The sequence below is a fragment of the Zootoca vivipara genome, chromosome 6, assembly GCF_963506605.1.
Source record: "Zootoca vivipara chromosome 6, rZooViv1.1, whole genome shotgun sequence".
In the NCBI taxonomy this organism is placed as follows: Eukaryota; Metazoa; Chordata; class Lepidosauria; order Squamata; family Lacertidae; genus Zootoca; species Zootoca vivipara.
The window spans coordinates 22,600,672-22,616,437 of NC_083281.1; positions in this window are offsets into that span (position 1 = coordinate 22,600,672).

Below are 15,766 nucleotides of genomic sequence, written 5' to 3' on the forward strand. Positions count from 1 at the left end.
AAGAGGTGGCTTATTTATTTATTATTTATTTAACATTTTTCTCCCAAGGAATTCAAGGTGACATGGTCTTCATTGAATCCCCACAACAGCCCTGTGAGGTTGGCTAGGCTGTGGGAGGTTTTGAATGCCCCATGGTCACCAAAGTGTCATGGTCATGTGGGGATTCAAACCCGGGTCTCCCAGGTCCTTGTCCAAAACTCTCTTAACCACTATACCACCCTGGCCAAAGATGTACAATATCCTCAAAATTGTTATGTTACAACAGCTTAATTTGCTTTTTTTGTAACAGCCGTGTGCCCCAGATCCTACTTATGGGCCCTAGCCCCTTTTTTCCAGTCTGTCAGAAGCACAGAGTCGGCTGGAGAAACCCTGGCCTGGTAGAAAGTCTCAAATTTCACATGCAATGGGTCCAGGGTTGACTTCTGCTCTGCAAAAGGTGGGGATGAGTTTCTGCAGCGAGGCGAAGTTGAGATACCAGGAGCAGCAAAATGGGAGGATAAGACATAGGGCTTGTCCACAGCAGAGCAAAAATTCATAATATGAAAAACGACTGCCAAGTTCATGAGCGTTAAAGCATAGTTTCCCTTGTGCATCTCTGACAGCTCAAATTCTGATATTATTTCGCCTTTTTAAGATTCAGTTTGCCAACATCCATGATGTAGGAGAGAGAAGTTAGAGCAAAATGTGGATTTGCACGCCCACTTCTCATTAATGTAGAGGCCTCCCAATGATATCTTCGCCATCTCAGTCTCATCCCAGACCCTGTGTCTCCCCCCACCCTGTTCTGACCCATTACGTATCCCTGCTCCTTATTCGTCGTCCCCCCGCATCCCCTCCAGGCAGGCCCCTACCTCCACTTGGCAATGTTGGTTATTTGGTGGGGGCCTAGGGGTCTGAAAATGACCGCCTTGGTGGTTTCAGTTGCTTGGTTGATGGTGTCATTTGGTTTGTGGGTATGGCTTAGATTTCACAGGAAGGGAGGGGGTGGAGGAGGGCATTACGCCACTCGAGGGCGCTGTTTGAGTTGATGGAAAACCAGGTCTATACCTGCCCAGGTGTGTGATTTGAGGGATTTTTGTCCACAACAACGCTCGGGGAGTGGCCTGGATCGTTGTGTCAAAATTTCAGGACGATCGGTCAAGTGGTTACGGAGAAAAGTGGAAAACGCAGTTTCACGATTTTTACATTTATATATATAGACTAGTGTAATTCAGCCCGTTGAGTAAACTGGCGTCAGAACATCCCGGGGTTCGGAGAAGCGCTTGCGCAGCGCTTCTCCGAACCCCGGGACCTGTCCTTGTTGTCGGCGGCAGTGGGACAGAAACGAAGGAGGCGAAAGCAGCCCTTTCTCCTCCTTCCTTCCTCTCTCCCCCAGCCGCCAATAGGAAGGAGACATCCCGGGGTTCCGAGAAGCGCTTGCGCAGTGCTTCTCCAAACCCCGGGACCTGTCCTTGCTGGACACACACGCGCGTGCTTCCCCCCCCCTGCCGCCAACACTCAGTCCGGCTGGGAGCAGCAGTTGGCGGCCGTAGGGAAACGGTAGGTGGGGGGTGGGGAGAGCGTGTGTGCGTGCAGTCTCTGCATCCAATCCCTGTGTCCATGGGGCACATGTGCAGTAGCGTGGACACAGGGACACAGGGAATCTGGACGCAGAGACACCTGCACTTTATTATATAGGATACTGTATAGGATACTGTAGAATCATAGAGGGTATTAGGTACTCCACTTAGGTATTCCAGATACAGTACCTTGGTTTAAAGAACAGCTTAGTTTATGAACAACTTAGATTAAGAACGCTGCAAACCTGGAAGTAGGTGTTTTGGTTTGTGAACTTTGCCTTGGAAGCAGAACATGTTCCACTTCCTGTTGAGTTGTAATTTGTAAATTGAGTCCCCCGCTGCTATGGGATAGCACACATTGGTTTAAGAAAGCTTTGGTTTAAGAATGGACTTCCGTAACGGGTTAAGTTCATAAACCAAGGTACCACTGTATCTCAGCCAAGTTCACCCTCAATTACCAAATGTTCTGGAAAACTCAAGTTCACATACCCTTTTGTGACATTTGGGCTAGCTTAATAAAAATATTTCCAGGTACATATTTTGGCATTTTTCAGAACAGGTATTTGGGCATTTTCCACAAACGGTCTCCAGAACCGTTTCTCAGACCTCTGGACTCTCCTTCCTTGGAGTTTTATAAGGAGCGCCATCTGCCATGGCTGCTTTAGCTGAGATTTCTGCATTTTTTGGGGGGGGGTTGAACTAGATGACCCTCAGGTTCCCCTCCAACTCTACGATTGGATTATTCTTACACACACTCAAAGCCAATCTGCCCAAGTGTCGCTGCCTGAAGTGGGACTGCAAATGGTGCCTTTCCACCACTGACCAACGGCCAATCAAGTTCACTTGATTCCTGAGGCAGAAAAATCTCACAAGTGCCTTTCCCCCTCCATGGCGAGGGGAAAAAAAGAATTAAAACGAAATAACCACTCGATTGGGGACACGGGTGGCGCTGTGGGTTAAACCACTGAGCCTAGGGCTTGCCAACCAGAAGGTCAGTGGTTTGAATCCCCGTGACGGGGTGAGCTCCCGTTGCTCGGTCCCAGCTCCTGCCAACCTAGCAGTTCAAAATCATGTCAAAGTGCAAGTAGATAAATAGGTACCGCTACAGTGGGAAGGTAAACAGTGTTTCCGTGTGCTGCTCTGGTTCGCCAGAAGTGGCTTTGTCATGCTGGCCACGTGACCTGGAAGCTGTACGCCGGCTCCCTCGGCCAATAACACAAGATGAGCGCTGCAACCCCAGAGTCGGTCACGACTGGACCTAATGGTCAGGGGTCCCTTTACCTTTACCTTTAACCACTCGATTAAGGAAATCAGCCCTGAATCCTCACTGGAAGGACAGATCCTGAAGCTGAGGCTCCAATACTTTGGCCACCTTATGAGAAGAGAAGACTCCCTGGAAAAGACCCTGATGTTGGGAAAGTTTGAGGGCACAAGGAGAAGGGGACGACAGAGGACGAGATGGTCATAGCTGCCAAGTTATCCCTTTTTTTAAGGGATTTTCCCTTATGCTGAATAGGCTTCCTCGTGAGAAAAGGGAAAACTTGGCAGCTATGGAGATGGTTGGACAGTGTTCTTGAAGCTACCAACATTAGTTTGACCAAACTGTGGGAGGCAGTGGAACACAGGAGTGCTTGGTGAGCTCTGGTCCAAGGGGTCACAAAGAATTGGACATGACTAAACGACTAAACAACAACAACCACTCGATGCCCACCCCCACTCCCGGGGCAACGCACACAAACGAGTAATTTTGCGCATGAATTTATTCGGTTTGGGATCAAAGTGCTGCAAGGGGAATTCAGAAAAAAGTTCCTATTTTTGTCTGCAGATTGGGGAGGATTCTTCATGGTTGCCAGGGAGATATTTATCCAGCCGGGCGTGAGAAGCGCTGATTTCCTGGAACCGCTCGCCTTTGAAGGAAAGAGGCAGCCGGATGCCTGCTTTCACTTTCGATCATCCGCTATCTCGCCACCCAGAGGAGAATCTCACGTTATAGCCTAACCCGCCCCCTTGGCCAGGAAGCGGGGCATTGGTGGTGACGCCTATGAGGCTGGATGCAGCATCCTGTTCTCAGGACAGAGACGGAACAGTTCCAGGCAGCTGGGATTCAGAAGCATTTTGCCCTTCTACGTGGTTTTGTCTCGTCCTCGTTTAAAGCCATCCAAATCGGTGGTCGTTCTTGCCTCCAGCGGCAGTGAATTCCAGAGTTTATCTATGCGCTGCCCGAAGAAGCATTTCCTTTTATCCATTCTGAATCTTCCAACTTTCAGCTTTGTTGGAATGTCCACGAGTTCTGGGGTTGTGAGAGAGGGTGGAAAACTTGCCTCTATCCGCTCTCTCCATGCCATGCATAATTTTGCAAACTTTTAGCACATCACCCCTCACCCGCCCTTTGTCTAAAGCCGTGGTTCCCAACGTGTGGCACACGTCCCACAGGGGGGCAATTTGTTTTTTGGGGGGGAGGGCAATTCCTCTAGGTCAGTGGTGTCCAAACTTTTTTCAATGAGGGCCAGATTTGATGAAGTGGTCATGTGTAAGGGTAGTTGATCTTTTTTTTAATGATTTTGCCCCAAAGTTGTTGAGCTTTTTTAAAAGAAATAAATAAACTGCCACAGGGGCCGGATCCGGATTAAGCCCCCGAAACGGACTTTGGACATGCCTGCTCTACTTGAAGAGACGTTCACTTTTTGGATAATACGAATTATATGTCACTGGGGGGGGGGGCAATCTGGATTTTTGAGATGCTTAGGTGGGCATGGCCAAAAAAAGGTTGGGAACCACTGGTCTAAAGTAAAAACAAAACAAAACATGCAAGGGAGTTACAGGTAGGTAGCCGTGTTGGTCTGTGTCGAAGCAAAATAATAATAATAAAAATAATCCTTCAGCAGCACCTTAAAGACCAACTAAGTTTTTATTTTGGTATGAGCTTTCGTGTGCATGAAGAAGTGTGCATGCACACGAAAGCTCATACCATGCAAGGGAGGTTTGCAATGCCTGAACTTTGCTCCCTAGCAGGCAACTGAAGAATGGTGAAATAGTTAGGTTGTAACCAGAAGTGGATTATGGGGGGGGGGGGCTCAAATGATTTCTGAATGTGACTCTGTCCAGATTTTGCTAGGCTCCTGCCTGTCCCAGCCAGGATAACTAACTGTAAGGGGGGGGGAATGAACCTCTGAATCCTAAACGTTGGGGGGGGGGCGTGCTGGGTTGCCGAGCTCTGTCTCAGAAGCGGAGTGGGGCAGAGAGGTTCACAAACCCCTTCGACCCTCTCCAAGTAACAAGTAACATGTCATAAGGTATTGATGACAAAACTGGGTTTGTGGGTTTAGTGAATGTATGCTTTGTTTCTGTTGAGGTTTTGGTAATTAAGAAACAGAATGGGCATCACGGCAGTGGTGTAGTAATAGGAGGGGCGGGGGGAGCGCCGCCCTAGGCAGCAGGCTGGACGGGGCTGACCACCTCCAATGGCCGCCGCCATGGAGGAGAAGCCCCAAGGCAAGCAAGACTGCATCACTCTGCGGCTTGCTCGCGGGGTTTGCCACGTCACCGTGTCACATGCCTCCTGTGCATGCACCACACGCCACGCCGCATGTGTCATGCGTCATGACGTGTGCATCATGCGCCGTGGCACGCGACGGACACCCCGGTGTGGTGCCTTCGTGTTTGCCGCCCCAGGCGGCTAGCTCCGCCACTGCATCACGGTTTAAAAATTAGCTGCTGTTTCTTTAATTCAAAAAGGAACTAAGTCAGCAGCCTACAATGAATTGGAAAAGCCTGCATGACTCATATAACCTTTCACTCAATTATGCTTCTGTATATATATACCGGATGATCTGTTTGGGTGTTTGTGGTGGTTGGTTGGATGGTAGAAAGCTGGTTGTGTTTGATGTGTAAAGCTGTTGATCGTGGTTGGAGAAGTTTTTGTTTTTGTAATACAGTAAAAGCACCATTCTGCAAAGTACTCTCCTTCAAGGACTCTTTGTGCCAATTAGGTCCGAGGACCAGGCAAAGGAGGTCATAAACTTTTTCCTTTTCAAACACTGACATGACTTTACCATTTCATCTAACATTTCCCCATAAAGCAAGTAATTTCCAAGTAATTTCGTAGCACTCTCAACTATCTCTTTTTAAAAGTTTGAAACTATGTTATGTAACCGAAACATTTCTTATTGTCTTCCTTAAACAGTTAGTTAAATTGTCTATGATGTAACCAGATTTGTATAAAGATATTCAATTCCTCATATTCTTTCAACCAAAACCCTTTTTCTGCCTCTATTAGTAATTCACTATATATCAGCCAATTTCCTACCTTGCTAAGTTGTTTTCATGCTAATGCTTCCACCGACAAAAGCCACCATGGGTGTTTTGGTTCTAGAAAATCTTTATATTTATTCCATACTTTTATAAACATTTATCTTTGTCATGAGTGTACGACAATAGAGTAGAAACTTTGGTTCATGTAACCGTGGGGTATTGGGGGAGAAGGAGAAGCTCCATGTTTTAGGAATGCAAGCTGGTCTCTAAAACGACCTCTCCCCTCTTGCCCCCTCATCCTGCCTGTAATAAGGTGATTTAATTGCGAGGCTGTATAAAGGCCAGAGCTGTTATCTGATTACCACTGATTTACACACGAGAGACAAACTTGACAGCTATGTCTCCACCTCTCCACCGCGGGTCGGGTGCCTTGTACATGTCAATCAGACATGGGGAAAAATAGGGAGTTTCCCCTCAATCATTTCAAGGTCCACTTAGATGTCAAAATACAGACAGCTGTGTGTGATCAGGGAGTTATGCTTCACCCATAATATTATTGGTGGGTTTAAATTAGAGTAATAATGGGATTTGTTGAGTCTCGGAACCCCATGGTAAAAATTAGGATAAGAAAGACTTGCAGATGGAATCCTTTGCAATATGCAACTTGCCAAAGACACAGCTCATCGTGTTATCTGCCAAGGGGAAGGGCTTGCGGGCACTTGGCCTTTGAAACCAACTTCTGACTTATTGTGATTCCTGCCGTGTTTCTGAAATGTTAATGGTTCGTATGTACCTAGATAGAAATACTACATACCTTTTTTATTTTCTGTTTGTAACTTTTAAAGGAATGGGCACTGTTTTAAGCTACCGGTATCTTGTTTTATTTTAAAATAAATCCTGAGAAACGAATCTTGCCTTTCTGTTTTCTGGGTTTTGCTGAGGGGAGGAAATAAACCCAGTTCCTAAGCCTACCCTTTTGATTGATCTTCTGTTGGCATCAAGATAAAGTGAGCCAGAGTTTTGTAACTGAAAAAAACCTTACCTGTTGAATTTCTGTCTGTGGTACGATAAAGTACGCAGTGCTAAGTGTACCTGGTAAAGGGGGGAGTGGATGTCCTTAGCTCCTGCCCTAGGGTCTCTTAGGGCATAAGGATGTGGTGGCGGAACTACCTTCTTGATTTCTGTGTTTTGTACGGGGGTCTGCATTCCCATCCCGCTCACACAGTTCCTGTCTGGATACAGAGGGGCAAGGTGCGAGGGGCAGGGAGTGCAGGATCCTGACAATCTTGTTATTTTACTATGAAAACTTGTATGTTTTTTATCTTTCCCGTACCATAAATATGAATGCCAATCAAATCTATTATCATGTCCCTTCAAGTCCAGTATTTCATCTCTTTCTAATTTAATCCAATCCCGAATCCATGTAATGCAAGCTACTTCAGAGTATAATTTCAATTCTATAAGGGAGAAGCCTCCTCTGTCTTTTATATCTATAAGTATGTTATATTTTATTGTAGGCCTTTTCCCATTCCAAACAAACTTAGAGATATATTTTTGCCAGTTTCAGAAGCAGACAAGGTTGCTTATTATCGCTATTGACTGAAATAAAAATATCATATTTGGTAGTGCATTCATCTTTATTGCTGCTATCTTTCCCATCAAGGAGAGATTCATTCTGTTCCAAATTTCCAAATCTATCTTAATCTCATTCCAAACTTTCTCATAGTTGTCATTATATAAATATAATTTTTTTATTATTAAGCCAAATTCCTAAATATTTGACTTTTTAATGAATTTCTATTTTTGTAATCTGCAGCTCCTTTTTCTCCAGTTCCGTCATTTTTTTGTTAGTATTTTTGTCTTTCCTTTATTTAATTGAAATCCCGCCACTTGCCCAAACTTATATTTTTTCAAAAGCTTTAGGGAGACATAGTTTTGTTTCCTCAACTGCAATTACCAAGTCAACAGCAAATGCTTTCAACTTAAATTCATTCCCCCCCCCCATTCTTATTCCCACAATCTATCTGCTCTTATGTTTCTGTTCAAAACCTTCAGGACCAAAATGAATAATAAAGGTGATAACGGACCTCCTCCTCCTCCTGCCGTGGCTCGGGGCGCTCTCCTCCTCCTGCCGTGGCTCGGGGCGCTCCACGGGGCGCTGCTGGGTGCTTTGTCGGTGCTTCAGCAGCAGCAGCAGCAGCAGCAGCAGCAGCAGCAGCCAGTTCCAAGCGCCGAGCCACAGCAGCAGCAGGAGGATTCAAAGTCCTACAGAGCACTGCTGCATCCCAGAGGCTCGGGACTCTCTGTGGCCCACGGCGCTCTAGGCTGTTTGTGTGCCTGCGTCTGTTGTGTGCTTCTCCCGCCGTGCGCCCGCCCGCCTTTCCCAACCCACCCAGAGCCAAGCCTGCCTTGCCTCATTCTTTTTATGGCTATTTGAACTGCCGGGTGGGGGGATGCGGCGATGTGGTGGGGGGGTGGGGAACGGCGGCTCCATCGCATGCTCGCGTCACAATCCCTCGCGGTCCCTTTCCCTCTTCCCCTTGCGCCGTTAGTCGGGAGGCGAGGCGCGGAACAGCGGTTTGGAGGGGAAGCCGTTGAGGAAGAGAGGACCGCATTCCGCCCCCCCCCCAGCTCGAGGGCGCAAGTGAGTGCGGTAGGGATTGGGCTCTGTGTGCGTCCAGTCCCTGTGTCCGTGGGGCACATGCGCAGTAGCGCGGACACAGGGACACAGGGACTGGACGCAGAGACACTTACACTTTATTATATAGGATTGGATTTATAAGCTGTTCTTTAAAAAATTTTTATAATATTTTCCTGATAATCCATCTATTCCTGGTGATTTGCCCACCTTTATTTGACTTATTGCATCGGAGATTTCTTGGTCTGTTACTTGTGTATTTAAGAATACTATCTCATCTTGTTTTATCTTTGGCAGATTACTCTTTTTTTTTAGATATTCCTGTATGTTGGTTGCCTTTTCGTTTCCTCTTTGGTATAAATTCTGAAAATATTTTTAAAAGGCTCCCCTTATTTCTTTTGTTTTATCTAGAAATTTTCCATTGGAATTAATTTTACTTATATATATAATTCATCTGTTGATTTCTCCTTAATTGCCATGCTAACAACTTTCCAGGTTTGTTTGCATGCTCAAAGAATTTCGGCTTCATTTTTTAAACTTTCCATGCTATTTCTTCATTGATTATCATTGAATGCTGTGATTCTAATAATTTTATTGCCTGTTTTATTGATTGTTTATTTGAGTTTTTTCCTAATTCGTTTCCTTTCTTTGATAGGGCATCCCAAATTTCTTTTTTCCTTGCTTCCCTGGCTTTTTTAAAAAATTTATTTACAGCATTTTATTGTATGAAATGACCTCTCATGACTACTTTACAAGCATCCCATACAATTTTGATTTTTGTTTCCTTAGGTAAGAAACAAACTTAAACTTGAAAGACAACGTACACAAATCAGCCATGATGATTTGTACAGTGTTTTTGAATTAACATTCAAACATTCAATTAACATTAGTATCTGAAGAAGTGTGCATGCACACGAAAGCTCATACCAAAATAAAAACTTAGTTGGTCTTTAAGGTGCTACTGAAGGAATTTTTTTATTTTACTTCGATCCAGACCAACACGGCTACCTACCTGTAACTTTGAATTAACAGAACTTCTTGAAGGCTTCATCCATGATATCTCTCTGTGTCCTACAGTGATTGTTGTTATCGGCCTACAAGATATTTAATCTGAAATTGGGAAATTAATATCACTGAAGACAGATTTACCTATGCTTTTTTCATATGACACAACTTGGAAACTTGGAGACGTCAACCTAACTACTTAATTTTTTTCAAAATGTGCTTTTTGCTGAATCACCACTGATTCCTTTAACATTCATGATACATGACAGCAGACAAGAGGACAATCACAGGATATTTTTGGAAACCCTTTCAAAGCAGTGTCCATTGCTCAATTCAGATAAACTTGTCACAGTGTCTGACAGAGAAAAGGGAATTGAAAAAGCTTTGGATCATGTTTTGCTAAAGAGCCACAGCGCGGTATGCTGGAATCACATCCACAGAGACATCGTGGTTTGGTTGAAAAAACATGGAGCCATGCTGACTTTTTTGATCTTCTGAAGTCAAATTCTGAGCAAGACTACAGATTCAAATTTGATAAACTCAGAACAAATTGGAGCAAAGCGTTCTTGGACTACTTTAAGGAAGACCTGCACCAAGCAATAAAAAAATCATGCCGGGGCCTGGATTCTAAAGAGACTGGACATATATAATGAAAAAAGTGGAAACACCACAAATGTCTCTGAGAGTTTTCATGCAGCTCTAAAAAGACTTTCCCAATGGAAAGAAATGAGGATGGAAGTGTTATCCTTATATGCAATGCAAAAATTTTACTGGAGAGAAACTTTGTGTGGGCTATGTAACACTGGAAACTTTCATTCGTGGCCTCGGTTTATCAGACACTCAAGATTACCAGAACATACAGTATTTCCTCATATAGCTTGTGATCTATCACAAATCATGGATCTTGTACAAAGGGGAGAACTTCTGCGGCCTAAGAATGTGAAAGCTATGAGAAGGCACCATCAGTTTGTCAAATGGTGCTAGCTGACTTTATGGTACTGAACAATTTAATAGATGTTTGCAGGGGCGTAGCCAGGATCAAAACTAGGGGGGGGGAGTCATGGTCATTCAGGGGCGGGGCCAAGGCATGGGAGGGGAGGGACCACGAAGTGGGAATGTGGGTGGAGCTACAGGGCCAGTGGGCCCGGTGACATCATGGCTGCAGCGACAGCGGCCACCTTGTGCTTCTGGGGCTGGCAGCGTTGGCGGCTACCCTGCTTGGCTGGAGAGGACGGGAGGGTCGGGCAGGCGAGAGGGGGTGGCAGGGTGGGCGAGGGCAAGTCAAGGCACGGCCGCAGTCACAACGGCTCCGAGGCATTGCTGCATATCAGCATAATATTTCAACCATGTCGTGGGTTCAAGCCCCACCTTGGGAAAAAATTCCTGCATTGCAGGGGGTTGGACTAGATGACCCTTGTGGTCCCTTCCAACTACAATTCTATGATTCTGTTGATATATTACCATAGCATATGCACCATTCTGCTTTCTTGAATTGCCCTACTCCTAGGCATAGCAGCCAACTCCTAGAGGCCTAGGTGCCTCTCCCCCCCCAAAAAATTACTGGTAAATACCGTATTTGAAAGAGCCATCCCCCCATGTTGATGGGCTTTCTATGTGGGGCTTATCTGCCCCCCATATTTTATTAAGGGTGGAAGAGGGAGGGAAGGAAGGAAGAAATAGAGAGAGAGGTAACTCATATTTGTGGGTGCCTCTGGGTGACGCTGTGATGCTGAAACTCTGCAGCAAGAAGAAGATACCGGTACGCCTGTTGAACTATGACCTGAACCCCCGAAACAAAAGTGGGCCTCCCTCCCTCCTAAAAGAAGCTCAACAAGTTTGACCTAAACCCCAAAAAACAGGGCTTCCCTTCCTTAAAAAAACTCAACAGCTTTGACCTGAACCCCCCAAAAGGGGGTAGATCACTCCCAGTTTTAAACTGTGAGTATATCAGAGTCTATTGAGAGGTGGCCACCCCTGATTTACAGTATACAGATGCAGGAGGAGGGGCAGACTGGAACACCACTGCTTTTTATAAACATCATTGTGTCTGTTAAAGCTACAGCCCCCCCTTCTTATTCCCTTCCTTTTAGCCTTGCAGAGCCACCTTAGTCAAATTGAATCCTCTGCACCCTCATTAAATCGCCAATAGAACTCTTAATGCGATTCCTGAATGCTCATTAACAACCCTCACTGAAGAACAATAGGGTGAAATGGTCATCTATCGAATCTTCCCTGGGGATATGTGCTCCATTGTCTTAACTGCTTAACTACTGGTAGCCCTTTCCACTTCAGTTTTTGGAGGGGAAAAGTGCTGGTTATGGTCTGTAAAATAAATTAATTTTTTGCTTCTGGGGGGGGCAGCTGCCCCCTCCTGCCCCCCCCCCGCCTACGCCCATGGCTGTTTGTCCACAGCTTGGTGTATTTGTGGTAAGGGGTAGTAAGGAAAAGCATTATGTTGTCAGCCTTTCCCCCAAAGAGAGCTACTCTTGCCCATCATCTAGGACTTGCTACCATATTACAGCTGCCAAAAAATCTATCGGCATGCCACCAGAACCAGGGAAGCCTTGCCGGTTGCAGCTCACACAGTTGAAGCAAAAAAAGGCAGAAGAGTAGATCAGGAAGAAAGTTCCCCAGACTGATGGAAAAGATAACATTTGATTCAGTGCAGGCTGCTGAGGAGATGGACTCCTTAAAAACAGATCACCGACTATGAGACACCTGGAAAGCACTCAACCTCAGATGACCTCCACTCCCCTTAAGGAGTCTCAAAGCACCTAACAATCTCCTTTCCCTTCCTCCCCCACAACAGACACTCTGTGAGGTGAGTGAGGCTGAGAGACTTCAGAGAAGTGTGACTAGTCCAAGGTCAACCAGCAACTGCATGTGGAGGAGCGGGGAAGCGAACCTGGTTCACCAGATTATGAGTCCGCCCACTGGCAGAGGAAGGGGTGCGGAGTGAGCGCACCGCCCCCAGCATCACCATTCTGTTGAGGTGCCATTGTGGCCGCCCCAGACATGCGCCGTGCTCCCTTCGCGTACCAGGCGTCACGTCCCCACTGGTGGCACACCACAGTCCAGATGCTCGCCATGCCCCCGGGATACGCACCACACCCCCACGGGCGGCACGCCAGCCCCCAGGAAACACTCTATGCCTTCTGTGGTGCACACAAGCCATGCCCCCACCTGCTCTCTGCCCCCAGTGCCAGAGCTTGCAGCTTTACCACTGAGTCCACCACTCATAACAACCACACCACACCTTTTCCAGTTGTCAATAATGCCCTGTTGTTATCATTTTTGAAACATAAGTGTTATGATAGCTCCTAAAGCATGAAATATCTTCCTAAAAGATGAGACAAATGTTTAGGAAAAGTTGTTATGAAAGGAGGAATGAAGAATGTAAGTTCAGCATATAATTCTCTGCATTATGCTTTCAGGTTTCCATGTGATGAGCATGTGGAGAGACAGATGGGAAGGCTGCGTGTTAATTCCAGGATGACCTCTGCAAAAGAAAGTTGTGCATATTTGATCTTTGTGACTGTTAAGCAAATGCTTAAATTATAGTTTTTAAATATCCAACCCAAGCTCTGATTGTCTCAGTTCTCCCTCCACCTGTGTGTTTCCTGCTAGTTCTATCCATTTCGCCTTTCTCTTGACACAAATGTATATAAAATTATACAGGAAAATGTTAAATGTATTTTAATTTTTTGTTGGAAGCCGCCCAGAGTGGCTGGGGGAACCCAGCCAGATGAGTGGGGTACAAATGATAAATTATTATTATTATTAAATGATCAGCTTTAATGCAGTCTCTCTGTCTCTACCTTTCTGTGCAATTGCTCTCAAAAATGCCACTAAGAAAACTCTATATATTGGAGTGGTCTCTTTTATTGGAATAATTTCCCAAAGTTAATTCTAAAGGGATGCATAAGATCAGAATTTTTGTCCCAAAAATATTTTTTATTTTTTCCCTGTGGCCATCACCAAATCTTCATGCAGTTAACTCCACATTTTAATCTCTCATGGAGTAAAGAGTTCTTCCTTTCGCTGGGTGCCCCTGAGGTCAGTATTATGGGAGAGGGACGAAAAGTTCTCTCTAACCACTTTCTCTTCTTTAATTTTCTAACCTCTATCATGTCTGCTACCCACTTATAGACCTTTTATAGACTGAATATTTCCAAACTCTTCAGCCTTTTCTCAAAGGAAAAGCACTGTAACCCCTTAATCGTTTGGTTGCCCAATTCTAGATGTAAGAGCAATCTGGTTGCCACATCTATCACCCTGTTGATCACCAGGATTGATTTGGCTGATCAGACTGGCAAGGAATGTGTCTGTCGTCCCCATCACTGTGCATCCCTCCCTAAACCACACACTCCATGGAAGAGAATGACCATCCCACACAGAGAGAGAACACCCTCTTCTGCAATTTTTCCAGCTATACCATATTCGTTTTAGAGATATGGCACCCAAAACTGTACACAGTATTCCAAATGGGACCACACTATAGAAGTGTACATTACAATACTGACCATTTCATTTTCAGTTCCTTTTTCAATAGTCTCTAGCATGGAATTTGGTTTGATAACATAGGCACTATACTGCTCAGCACTAATTCCAGATCATACATGAATAAATGAAATAATACCGGTTCTGATCCTCATGGGACCCAACTGCTCGCTGTCTTTAACTGAGAGAACTGCCCATTTGTTCCAACTTCCTCTCACTTGACCAATTTGTAATCTCCCAATGGGCCCAATCTTTGGTCCCATGGCTGGTAAGATTAATCAGTAGTCTGGGGAGGTTTCTAATCCAAAACCCCTTAGGAAGTCCAAGCATATCATGTCTAACAGCTCACCCTCATGCAGGTGCTTGTAACCCTTCTCAAGGAACTCCAAAATGTTGGCGAGCAGGACTTCCTTTTGCGGGGAAGCTATGGAATGCACATGATATTTCAAACATTGGCTCATTACGCACTCACTCTTGGACTTAGAAATCTGGACAAATTTGAAATTGTCTTTGTTGGGCCGTATTGCAACTGTCAAGATGAATGTATTGCCAAAGATGTTATTTTTGTTTCAATCTGTGCCAATAATTGATAAGTTAGAATGTTTTAAAGAATGGCAAAAGGTGATATCGAAATTTATATGGCAAGGGAAAAAGCCAAGAATTAAATCCAAGATACTTACTGATGATAAACAAAGAGGAGGCTTTCCCCTGCCTGATCTAAAGATTTACTATGAAGCAGCTGCCTTTTGCTGGATGAAAGATTGGTTTTGCTGGATGAAAGATTGGAAAACACGGATGTATTGGACTTAGAAGGCTATGATAATGTGTATGGTTGGCATGCATACTTATGGTATGATAAAGTAAAGGCCCACAAAGGTTTTAAAAGCCATATAATTAGAAAATCATTGTATAATGTCTGGAGCAGATATAAAGATGTGTTAAAAAGAAAAACACCTAAATGGATTTCACCTTTGGAGACCAAGGTCCGTAAAAGGTTAAACATGGAAACCAGCTGGCCAAAATATAGAGATTTATTGATTCAAGAAGGAGACCAATTTAAGCTAAAAACTTATGACGAATTGAAACACAAATTAGATGATTGGCTCCAATACCATCAGATTAATGAAGTATTTAAAATGGATAGAATATTTGGTTTTCAATCTGAGAAGTCAAAGTTGGAAACAGAATTGTTAGAACCTAAGACGAAATTACTTTCCAGAATGTATAAATTGCTGCTTGAGTGGCATACGAAAGATGAACAAACAAAAAATGTTATGATTTTGTGGGCAAAGGATGTTGGTCATAATATCATGATAGAGGAATGGGAAAAACTATGGCAAGAGAACATCAAATTTACTGCGTGTAGTTTACTAAGAGAAAACATAATGAAAATGATGTATAGATGGTACCTTACACCAGTAAAATTAGCTAAGATTTACCACAATCATGATAATAAATAGTTACAGGTAGGTAGCCGTGTTGGTCTGAGTCGAAGCAAAATAAAAAAATTCCTTCAGTAGCACCTTAAAGACCAACTAAGTTTATATTTTGGTATGAGCTTTCGTGTGCATGCACACTTCTTCAGATACACATGTGTATCTGAAGAAGTGTGCATGCACACGAAAGCTCATACCAAAATATAAACTTAGTTGGTCTTTAAGGTGCTACTGAAGGAATTTTTTTATGATAATAAATGTTGGAGATGCAAGAAAGAAGAGGGTTCCTTTTAACACATGTGGTGGACGTGTCCACTAGTAAGTGACTTCTGGGATAAGATTTATAATGAACTCAAGAAAGTGTTGAAAAACACATT